Here is a 13,036-nt window from a genome sequence, read left to right as displayed (position 1 = left end):
TCGAGGCTCGTTTATGGGACTTGGAACTAATTGATGATAAAAGCAAATTTTTTCTATTAATATGATTTCGCTTTACTGAATGAAATTACGATCGCGGGTTCGAATCGAGCTCAAGGCCTAACAATAATTTTTTATCATTATTATTGTTATGATAAATTTTTTTTTATTGAAAACATTTTTAAATTAGAATAGAAGAAAGAAAAAATTTTAGACAACTGCCAAAGCTCGTTGTATAGATCCATTTCGGGAACTGCTAAATTCCTTCATCGGCAACGTTTAGGCGCCGCTGCTATAACCATTCAGCCATCACAGCGGTTTTTTGTTTGTCTTCATTAATCCTACTTCTATTCTGTTTCGTGCCAATTGATATTCACAACACTGCGACATCTGTTGCAGAATGGCTGTGAAAATTGGACTTGTTTGTTGGCAATGCTGCCATAGTGTCATATTTTATTGACACTTTTTTCCCCGTGCTCTGGGATATATTAACAATTTTTGTTGTTATATCGGCCTACTGATTTTAAGATCGCGGGTTCGAATCGAGCTCAAGGCCTAACAATAATTTTTTATCATTATTATTGTGAATATCAATTGGCACGAAACAGAATAGAAGTAGGATTAATGAAGACAAACAAAAAACCGCTGTGATGGCTGAATGGTTATAGCAGCGGCGCCTAAACGTTGCCGATGAAGGAATTTAGCAGTTCCCGAAATGGATCTATACAACGAGCTTTGGCAGTTGTCTAAATTTTTTTCTTTCTTCTATTCTAATTTAAAAATTTTTTCAATTAAGAAAAAATTTATCATAACAATAATAATGATAAAAAATTATTGTTAGGCCTTGAGCTCGATTCGAACCCGCGATCTTAAAATCAGTAGGCCGATATAACAACAAAAATTGTGAATGAAATTACAATATTATAATATCAATATGCTCATCACAGAATGCACCCTCCAACACGTCCTTTGGAATTAATTTGACTGTAAAGGACTGTGCCTTTTATTTTTCATTGTGACATACCCAAATTATGGCACATAACTATCAGAATGTATACCAAGAGGCGAAGCACAGAATAATATTTTCTTGCAAAAATTTAAATGTACAACGATGGAGCGATTTCTTGGCAATTCACAACTGAATAAATGTGACTCTTGATTGGATATTTTTAATGCCAATAGACATATAAACAATGCTAACTAAAAAGCTAAAATCAAAGAAAATCAGTCTTGCCATTGTAAGAGTAGGTCACTTGTGTAGCTGCTCTGACCATAACAAAATATTTGGTCAGTATGTAAATGAATGCGTATAGAGACAATACTACTTGACGTGATACTACACGAAATACATGTCTTACTCAATGGTTTATTTCCACCTGTTTCTATTTCTAAAACGATAAGAAATGAATTATCTAAACTTAACACAACTTTTATCGTATATGGCAAATGATTTACAAAAGTTTTAAATACCCTGTAACCTTATCAATATCATCAACCTCTGCTGGACCAATGGCCAAGATAGTTTTTGAATTGGGTTAAATTTGTGTACGTCCGGCGTCGTGTATTACGCTCGCTACGAGATTGTTTGCCTCTGCAGCACGTTTTATCGGCATCATTTCACGTTCGCTTTCAATGCATAGTGCATTTTTGGCACAGCCCGTAATTTCCCATGCACGTACGATACGTGGTGGGGTGCATTGCTTTTTGGTAAGCACCTACAGCACTATTTTATAATTCTTGCGAAAGCTAGCAAAACAAACCCCCCAGATGCCGCCGCTGTGTCTCCATCACCTTTACCGGCACCTTTAGTGTCTTCATTAATATCATATCCCTTTAAGGCTAATCAATTGATGACCTGAGTAGTGTCTAATAGTTTGTTGTTGTTGTTGTTGTTGTAGCAATGCTTCGCCCCACCTAACAGCCGCGACCGATCACAAATTGTCACCAATATCCTCTAACGGGAGTCCAAGAAAACTTGCTGTTTCAACAGGGGTGGACCATAAGGAAAGGGGTGTTAGAGGCATTGGTTCCACATTACAATTAAAGAGATGGTTGGTGTCATGTGGGGACACATTGCAAGCGGGGAATACATTTTGTATGTCGGGGTTGATTCTAGATAGGTAAGAGTTTAGCTTGTTACAGTATCCAGAACGAAGTTGAGCAAGAGTGACACGCGTTTCCCAGGGTAGTATGCGTTCCTCTTCCGCGAGTTTTGGATACTTTTCTTTGAGTACTGGATTCACCGGGCAATTCCCGGCATAAAGTTCCGACGCCTGTTTGTGGAGTTCACCAAGGACCTGCTTGTGTGTTTTCGCTTCATACGGCTGGGTTTTCAGGTGCCGTATTTCCTAAAAATGCTTACGGAGATGACTCCTTAAGCCCCTCGGCGGTGCTGGTTCATCAATCAGATGTCTGTTGGGATGCTCAGGTTTCTGGGTATTCAACAGGAACTGTTTGGTCAGCATCTCATTTCTCTCCCTGATGGGGAGTATTCTCGCCTCATTATGCAGATGGTGTTCTGGGGACATAAGAAGACAGCCCGTGGCAATTCTGAGAGCAGTATTTTGGCAGGCCTGTAGCTTCTTCCAGTGGGTAATTTTTAGGCTTGGCGACCATATGGGTGACGCGTTGCACGTAATCGGCTGGCTAATTGCTTTGTATGTAGTCATGAGCGTTTCTTTATCTTTTCCCCAGGTACTGCCAGCGAGGGATTTGAGGATTTTGTTACGGCTCTGAATTCTCGGGACAATTGCGGCTGCGTGCTCACCAAAATGTAGATCCTGATCAAACGTCACACTCAAGATTTTGGGGTGTAGGACAGTCGGTAGCGTAGTGCCATCGACGTGGATGTTCAAAATGGTCGACATTTGGGGCGTCCATGTTGTAAATAAAGTCGCGGAAGATTTAGTCGGTGATAATGCCAGGTTTCACGAGGCGAAAAAACTGGAGAGTTCAGGGAGGTAGCCGTTTATTTTATTGCATAGCGCATCGATCTTTGGGCCTGGGCCTGTGGCCATTATTGTGCAGTCATCAGCGTAGGAAACGATTGTGACTCCGGTGGTGAAGGTAGATTAGATATGTATAAATTAAACAAAAGTGGGGATAGGACACCATCCTGTGGCACCCCTTGTTTAATTATCCTTGGTTTTGATGTTTCGTTTCTAAATTGCACCGATGCCTGCCGACCTCCCAGATAATTTGCGGTCCACTTTTTAAGACATGGGGGAAGGGTAGACCCTTCCAGGTCTTGCAGTAACGAGCCATGGTTGACCGTATCAAAAGCTTTTGATAGGTCTAGCGCTACGAGTATTGTTCTATGGTGGGGATATTGATTTAAACCGCAATTTATCTGGGTGATAATGGCATTTAGCGCGGTGGTAGTGCTATGGAGTTTTCTGAAGCCATGCTGATGAGAGGCTAGCTGCAATTTTGCTTGGAAATAAGGGAGCAAAATGGCTTCAAGCGTCTTTGCTACTGGCGATAGGAGAGATATCGGACGATACGACTCTCCTATGTTAGCTGGTTTCCCAGGCTTTAGTAGCGGGACCACCTTGGCCATTTTCCATTTCTCGGGTATGACAAAGGTGGAAAAAGACAGGTTGAAGGCATGCGCTAAATATTTGAAACGTGCTCCTGGGCGTTTTCGACATCGTCAGTTGAAGGTCCCGCCTCACTGAGTGCAACACCACTGAATTTTGGTCCCTGATAACGGTCGAAATTATCACAATTGCATATTTTTTCATTGTGAGCAGTCTACACTTACGCCAAATATGAAATACGGGGGGAAACCTCGCTTGGGTACTTGTGATCATTCTTATACGATGAACATGGTCGAACAGACCATGCATCATTCATGCTTGGTGCAGTCACCTCAAACAATATTTTGTTAATTAGTTTAATGGTTCCACTTCTGCACATAAGCAATCAATCTCCATTGCCACCCCTGCACATGTTTTCTTTGCCTACTGTAGGCGCTCCCTTTGCTTGCTGAGCAGCAACTGTACGTGATATAGAGGCATGAGGCGCGTTGGCAGGATCGAATGGGTATTCTGACATAAGCCAGCGTTGGTACCCTGTATCTGCAATATCCCTTTCGATAATCATGTCCACCTGAAATCAAGGTACGGTCATCTATTGAAAGCGGTCAACAACGTTGTCTTTCCTACCTTTGAACGTGTCGGAATGCTCCTCTTCCACGTGCACTGCTTTTCCTCCCTTGAGCACTCTTAACAAAATGAACTCATAAATGTTGCCCTCACTAGTTAGTGCCCACGAACACTTCAACAGTCCAAAGCAGTCGCTCCAACGCTATATGTTGAGAACAGATAGTCAGCAGTGCACCCTCTAGTATATCATATTTCGCAAGTGTGATATAATGACATATAATATAAACATCTGTCACTGGTAGGCCATGATCGGTAAATGTATACACAGGCATTTGATCCCTTCCCCGTGTGCACAAACGGATGTTAATTCCCACAACATTGAACTACCATCGTGACCGGCATTGCCAAACGTGAATCATCATCGAAACGTATACAATTTATAGGTAGACAAGATTTTCCTGTACTGCCGCTAAAAGGTAAAGCCTATCTGGGATATGGACATAAAATTGGCACGTCCGGGCAACAAAAAACGTGCTGATGTAACTGGTTGACGAAAATTTATCGGCCAAGCACGTCGCAGTGGTTGTGTACTACTCGCGCCGATGCTATATAATGACGGTCTACCAGCGACATTACCCCTTATCAATGCGTTTATCTATATCTAACCGAATTCGGTACAATAGCTAGCGAGGTTTCTAGCGCAAAGCATAGAGACGCACCACTCCTCTCTCGAAAGCTTAAAGTATGAGGCCGAATGTAATTTCTTCATCGTTCATTTGTTAAGTTTGATCAGGAGATGCAAAATAAACTAAAGCCCCACCCCAGTTGAAAAGCTCTTTCAACAAATCCTTGAAAATTGTTTGGAAAGTAATACCCACAACATGACACACAAACTTATGTATGGCATCAATACAGGGGCGGATCCAGCACGATTTCGGAGGAGGGCGATTTAAGTCAACTTTTTAAGTAAGATAAAGTGACCTTAAAATTTTTCATACAAACACACATACATATCTAGACTCATCTACAAAAGTCATCATCACTCAGATTTTTTCAGTTTTTACTAAGTTTTGCTTCGACCTTCATTATTTTCGATATTTTTATAAAAATACTAGCAGACCCGGCAGACGTTGTTCTGCCCAAAATTTGGCCTATCTGCATAGATTTTAATAAGCTTTTTCCGTTTAACTCCGCCCCACCCCTCTACACTTTTTCCTTATGTTTTTATTCACTCCTCCCTCCGTCTTTCTCGCTTCATCTCCATCTTCGTCTCATTCTATCTCTCTCAGTCTCCCTCTCTCTTTTCTCTTCTCTCAAGTTTTTCTCCTTCTTCTTCATCTCTTATTGCCAGTCCCAGAGGGTGGTATGTATTTTGTTCCAGTCCCATTCCGAGTCTCAGTCCCAGTCCCACTCCGAGTCTCAGTCTCAGTCTCAGTCCCAGTCCTAGTCGTAATCCCAGTTCCAGTCCGTCTCTGGTATATTTCCTTGAAAAAAGCATCGTAAATACTAATATAGGCAAATTTATATACGAAATATCAAGCAAATCGAATAGGACGTATTTAAATAGGTATGTGGGTATTATTAATTCTTGTCTTTATTTCGGCTTCGCATGCATATCACAATGAACTTTAGAGCTCTCAGCAACAGCTTTCATTTGATATGCATAATACACACACATTCTAGGGGTATCCGGGGCCATGTTTTGGCCTATATCTCGAGACCGTAGTCACTCAGCGGTGTAAAACTTACACTGTACTAAAGCATACATCAACAGATTCAATTTGATACCCATAATGTAAAAACACATTCTAGGTGTATCAGGGTCCACGTATTGGGCTATATCTCGAGACCCTAGCCTCCCAGTTGTATGAAAATTATCCTGTACTATAGCACTCATCAACAGCTTTCATTTGATATCCATATTGTATAAACACATTCTAAGGGTACCCGGGTCCACGTTTTGGGCTATATCTCGAGACCCTAGCCTCCCAGTTCTATGAAAATTATCCTGTACTATAGCACTCATCAACATCTTTCATTTGATATCCATATTGTATAAACACATTCTAGGGGTACCCGTGACCACGTTTTGTTAGCATTCAGTAATAATTTTTTGAATTTATCTCTCAGAAAAATTCTAAAAATTCTTACCGAAAAGCTAAAAATTTGCATGAAAATTCGCGGAATTTTCTAAAAGTTTTAAGTTTCTATTTGGATTTTTGGTGTTATATAACAATATATATTTTTTTAAAATAGCGACAATAATTTAGGTCGAGCCAATTTTAGTGACTGTATATATTTTAGTAATAAGCCATTATAAAAAATATTGTTTCTTATGTAAGCTAACACCAATATTCTGGCTTGCATTGACTGATTATTGTAATAAAAATGTCAACTCTTTCTATAATTTTTAATGTTTCATTTATTCAATTAAATTTTTATTAGTTCTTTTAAATTGATTTACAGCGTATTACTAATTTCACACAGACGGCTTATTGAATAATAAAGGCAATTTTCTACATTACGACGCTTATTGAGCTCAATCTTCCCTACAAAATTCGAATCTATTATTATTTCATTAGTAGCTAATCGAATGCCTAATGAAGTCAAAAGCACAATGCAACTCTGTTGGCAGCGTTCCGCTACCGTTTCCGTTTCTTAGTTTTCAAAGCAAATGTCATTGCCTGCATGGCGGAACGATACAAGGTGGCCGCGTCGAACAGCTGATTATAACCTTTTTTATTTGATTTGATACATCAACTACCGGCGCAGTACGATTTTGACATTTGTCCATCGAATTTACAAGTACATGGAATTTTTTTTGTTTGTAGGTATGTCACCATGCTCCCACCTTGTATCGTTCCGCCATGATTGTCTGTCTCATTCTTCATACTAATCGAGCAGTTACTTCTGTGTGAAAGCAAAAAATTTACGATTTCATTAGCAGGTGAAATGAGATCATTAAGTTTCTGTGTGAAAACAGTATATAGCTGTTAAAAATTTCAATTAAAGGGTGCATTGCTAAGAGCTTGACTTTAACGGATCAGTTCAATGTATAATTTTGGTGCGGTGTTGCTACACAAAGTTTGTGGCACGCTTCTGTGTGGAAGTGTAGCATAAAAGTAAAATCCCTATTCACCGCTTTTTGAAAATTCTCAACGACAACACTGTTCACAGCAGATTCGAAGAACGGTAGTTTTGACATAGCGGCTACGTTTACCACTTCGATCCATTTATACAAAACTGGTGCTTCTTGTTTAGCTTTGGTCTGATGGCCACTTTTCCTCCAGTCTGGTTCTTTGTACGGAAGCGAGAGCAAAAGTGATAAAAAAATAGATTTGTTTGCGCCACTAAAATATATACTTAAACCAAGACCGATTAACAAATTATAAATTTTTCTCCAAGATATCACATTGCAAAAGACCGAGCAAAATATATATAAATTGAGGTCGCAATGTTAAATATACTTTTATTTCAACACTTCTTTACCGATTATATCGAAATTTAAACAAAATATGGAGATATATGCAGCTGTTAGCTGTGTACAATTTTTTTGATACACGAGACCCGGTTTTGTAGATATCGGTAAAAATATAAAACCGAATAACCGCCAAATATTTTTTACTGCAAACTTTGCAACACATTTATTTTAACACCTTTGTATTGATTCTTTTGAAACTTTAAAAACATATAGATATGTGAACGAAGTCTGGTTAGGTAAAAAAGTTTTAATACTCGAGATCCGGTTTTGGAGATATTGATAAAAATATAAACCCGGAAAACCTTAAATTTTTTTTACTTATTAAAACATTTCTTAACCGATTGTGTTGAAATATTATCAGGATGTACATATCTATGTGGGGTATATTTAGGTAAAATTTTGTTGATACCCTAAACCCGGTTTTAGAGATATAGGAAAAAATATGAAACCGGGTAACCGTCAAATATTTCGTACCCGTTTGTTAATTTTTTCTCTACACCACAGAAGTATACCATTAATTACCTCATCTTGGAATATTAACACAAGGAAAGTTATTGATGTTTGTATAAATTAAAGTATTTTATTTAATTTTTTAAATAGTTTTATTTATTAATTCAGACAGGGTCTACTGATACTAATACTACATATATCGTAGCGCACGACCTTCACATTCAAATTGCAACCAAAATCTGATCAGAAAGAATTCCAATAAGAATTGGCCTACCGCTTACTTGCTCTCTGCTGTAACAAGAAACTGGTTTTCGCTATGAAACAAACATTATACAAAAATACTGAGGTTACCGCTAGCTTACTCTATTCTACCATGCGTTATACTCTCCCAGAAGTGAACGTTGTTCACCGCAAACATTATACTCTATTCGGTGAACATTATTATCATAATGAGAAAGAATTCCAATAAGAAATGGCCGTTATCATACAAACAGATAGCTCTCCCAGCAATAACCCCCTCTTACATTGCAAGAGATGGCTATGCCGTTAAGTATTGTACTAGTGATGTTAAATTGTGCATCACTTAATCTTACATTGCAAGTGATGATGATGACGCAGTGTTGTACTCGCGACGTCAAACTGTGCATCACTTATTCTTACATTGCAAGTGATGTTGATGTCGCGAAGTGTTCTACTCGTGATGTTAAAGAGTGCATCAGAAAGCAGATCGAACTACATGGGTGGTCATTGTGACTTAACTCCTCCCCTTCTAAATTAGGAACGTCCTCGGTCCGGGATTTCTTGTATTTTGGTATATCTTCACAATTAATGTACTTTATACCACATCATTAAATTGTGCTTGAAATCCCTCCTCGGAGAGAATGTTACTGCAAGAGGAGCAGCTCAGTTCGGTTAGAAGATTTAATGCATAGTAGTCAACCAATGGTGGCGGTAAGAAGGAATTTCCTGCATAATGTTTTTGATTGGCAAACTCGTGCCATATTACCTTTAGCTGTTTCCTTAGCAGTAAGCGGTAAAGGTTTCGTACTATTTTTCTTACATACTAGATTACATACATAAATATTGCTTACGTTACATACATATATCTTTCAAAACTGAATTGTTGAGTACAAAATCTTATATGTATTTATAAAAGTTAAACTTCGTGAAATGCTCAGTTTACGGTCATTCGAAATCTTTGCTACGGACTCATGCCGGATTAACTCAAATTATGAACCATCATTTTACTTATTTTCTTAAATTTACGTTTTGATTTAGATAATAATTCGAATGAAATTTTGTTGTAACAAAATTGTTAAAAATGAATTTATTCCTAAACAAGTTGTTTTTCAATAAATGCTTTGATAGATAATTTATTTTTAAATATTTTTTTTTTATTGAATTTTTCGAAAACCCACAGTTTACTAATTAAAATTTTCAAAAATTATTTTGTATACGCGTGAGCTTTTGAAATGTTAGTGTTGTTTCCTTTACATATCTATAATTCAAATAACAAAAAAACTAATTTATTCGTCATTAGAATGAGTTTTTCTCGACTATGTTTACATTTATGTTAAATCAAATATGATTGTAATTCGGATACAATTCAGACCTATTTCAAATTGTCTTTATGGATCACCCTCCCTTTAATAAGAACCGTAGTTCCCAAATCTTTTTCTATTGTCTGTTCTTCGTAAAGGGGGGTTAATTTGTTGCCAAGTCTGGTATTTCTCTTTACCATAACTTTGTCGCCCGCTTTAAATGAGCGTTCTACCCTACCCTTGTTGTGGGTTTCTAGATCTATTTGCTGTGCGCGTCTTAAACGTGCCGATACTTCCTTGCTTATATTTCTGTCGTCGGCCGTAGGTTGAAATATGTCTATTGGCCTTTTGTTAGTTACCGAATGAATTGTTTTATTGTATTCGATGGTCGACAATAAAATTAAATCCTGTGTGTCGTCAATAGCCCTTTCCAATTTCATGCATCTGGCAATCTCTATCAATGTACTGTGAAACCGCTCCACTTGCCCATTAGATGTACTGTGGAGAGGTGGAGCATTAGCAACTTCAATACCGAAACTGTTGGCAAGAAGGTATCTGACGGTATTCGAATTTAAAGACTTCTCATTATCGCAATAAAGAACCTTAGCGTTAGGAAATATGCTCAAAAGTTGTATGAGTTGGGGCTTAATGTCAACAATTGCTCTGGATGGTATAGTTTGCACAACCGCAAATTTGGAAAACTTGTCCAAACAAGTTAGAAAATATTTTGAATCTGTGGAAAAAATATCAACGTGAAGGATTTCTCCTAAAATTGCTGGGATTGGTGTTTTTGCTATTATATGCTTTTGATGACGTCTATTATATTTAGATCTTGAACAGATTTTGCAGTTTCCGACCGCTTCGTTTGCTCGCTTTTCCAGTTTTGGAAAAAAGTAATCATTCAAAATTTGTTTTACGTTTTCCTGTGCGGCGCGGTGAGCCCGGTTATGTTCTGTTACTATGATTTCAAGTTGGTCATTTGGGTCAAAAATATCGGTCACAAATTTCCTGGCATATTTAAACTTGGTATTTGGGAATAATTTTACTATATCATGTTGGATGTAGGCTAGAATAGGCAAGCTGCAATGAATTGCGTTCACTACGTTGGTATTGACAAGGTCTTGAATAGTACCTAAGAGAGTGTTTTTGTCACGAAATTGAATTACATGTCTTGTTCTGTTTCCAAATATAATGAAAGTCCGTATAGATGGATTGTCAGACTCTTCAATAATAATCTGATTTTTGAAGCAATTTACAGGTTTTTCAACCGTCGGAATGGTATAACTCAATGACTGTTCGCTATGCATAGTTGCACAGTAGGAATTTGAGTTTTGTTCCAACATGTTAACCTGTTGTCGCGACAAAGCATCAGCAACATTATTTTCTTTTCCTGGTTTATAATGCAGTTTCGCATTGTGCTCATCGACAAACGCCTTCCAACGCTTTAGTTTCGCATTTGGATTTCTATCTGAAACTGCAAACGTTAATGGTTGGTGGTCGGTAAAAATGTTTAAGTGGCTTACACCATACAGGTAATTTCTAAGGTTTTTTAATGCCCATACAATAGCTAGAAGTTCCCTTTCGTTTGTTGCAAAATTAAGTTCATTACCCTTCAAAGTTCTAGATATCATAGTAATTGGTCTTCCTTCCTGAGATAAAACAGCTCCTAGGCCATGGTTGGAAGCATCTGTTGTTAAGTCAAAAGGTTTTTTAAAATCAGGGTAAGCTAGCATTACATCTTCAGATATCAAAATACGTTTCAATTTATCATAAGCTTAGAACTGTAAAGAGTTTAATGTTATTTTTACTTTTTTGACTGATTAGCACTGATTTTTCCGTTTTCACCTTTTAGGATGTCGGTCAGAGGTTTGGCTATGCTGGCAAAGTCTTTAATGAAGCACCTATAATAGCTTGCCAGTCCTAAGAATGATCTTAAGCTGTATAAATTTTCGGGGGCCGGGAAGTTTAGCATTGTATGTACCTTGTCTTGGCATGTTTTAATGCCTCCCCTTGATACAACAAACCCCAGATATTCGATTTCATTTTTAAAAAATTGGGACTTTTCTACTGATACCCTCATGTTAGCATCATATAAGCTTTTTAGAACCCAGTTCACGTCTTCAATGTGTTGTTCTTTCGTTTTTGAAAATATTATAACATCGTCTACGTAAACATAGCAGATTTTACCTATTTGCTCCCTTAGCACATCGTCTATAGCCCTCTGGAATATGCTAGGAGCGTTTTTTAGGCCGAACGGTAGTCTGCAAAATTCATATTTTCCGTTGCTTACAGAAAAAGCCGTTTTCTCTCTATCTCGTTCTGCAAGTTCGATTTGGTGGAAACCCGATTTTAAATCAATCGTTGAAAAATATTGTGACTGACCCATGTTAGACAATATCGACATTACATTTGGTATTGGATATTTGTCGTCAATGGTAACTTCATTTAACTTTCGAAAATCTACAGCCAAGCGTTTCTTCCTGTTGCCTAACTCGTCAAACCCTTTTTTGTCTACGACCCAAATTGGATTATTGTATGGGGATCTGGAAGGTCTAATAATGCCATTATGTAGAAGTTCTTTTATTTCATTTTTCACAAAATCCGCAACACCTAATGGGTATGGGTAAAACCTAGAATAAATGGGCTCTTCATGTTTTGTACGAATAGTTGCGACTACGTTCGTATTATATGGTAAAGGCTCGTTTGAATCAGCGAACGCGTTTGATCGTTTCCTAATCATTTTTAAAAACTCGGTTTTCACTGCGAGCGGTACATTATCATGTTGAACTTGTAAAATATGTATGTTTTCACATTTAATAAATAATAAGCTTTCTTTTCCAAAGTCGTGAGTAATTTCACCTTTCTTCAGGTCGACTATGGCATTAACCTGCGTAAGCAGGTCAAGCCCGATTATAGCATCAAAATTGTTCAGAATTGGTAATATAACAAAATCAGTATTTATACCGAATAAGTTTATTGTACACTTTTTACTTACTTTAGTCTCGCCATGAACTGACTTAACTAAAAACGGTTTAGCTAATGGCGCAATTCCCTTTAGCTCTTTAAAGGGCCTTATATAACTTTTTGAAGCCCCAGTATCTTCCGCAATATCCTCAATTTCGTTTTCTACTTTTTCATCGTAAGAAACTTTATCAGCATAATCTTGTGTAATGTGATTTATTCTTTGAATTTTAGGCCCAGTACTCCTATCGAAATCGGACCGGCGCTTAGCTTGCGGTATTTGATTACCAGGATTTTGTGGAAATTGTCTTTGTTTAGAACTCTGGAAATTGTTTGGTTTAGTATGCTCTAGGGTCTGGTTCGGTGGATTTTTGAGCTCATAATTCGATGAGCGACGGAAGCGAGACGTTGACGGATCTACATCCATAGGTTCGGATCTCTCCTGTCTATTGTTGTGAATAGAACTATGTTTTTGCTGTCTATAGTAATTATTTTGGTAA

The 13,036-nt window shown here is 37.8% G+C and overlaps 1 protein-coding gene and 1 pseudogene across 7 annotated transcripts in view; both read right to left on the bottom strand.

The window, feature by feature from the left end:
• Window positions 1-13,036, bottom strand: part of LOC137235415 (potassium voltage-gated channel protein Shal-like) — a 1,011,987-nt gene that overhangs the window by 919,855 nt on the left and 79,096 nt on the right. The window lies entirely within an intron of this gene.
• The window catches only part of LOC137234543 (eukaryotic translation initiation factor 3 subunit K-like), a 28,015-nt pseudogene continuing 19,861 nt past the window's right edge, over window positions 4,883-13,036 (bottom strand).

The sequence above is a fragment of the Eurosta solidaginis genome, chromosome X (genome assembly GCF_040869045.1).
Source record: "Eurosta solidaginis isolate ZX-2024a chromosome X, ASM4086904v1, whole genome shotgun sequence".
NCBI lineage: Eukaryota > Metazoa > Arthropoda > Insecta > Diptera > Tephritidae > Eurosta > Eurosta solidaginis.
The sequence above is the reverse complement of the archived record's forward strand: the minus strand, read 5'-3'. Positions and strand labels throughout refer to the sequence as shown.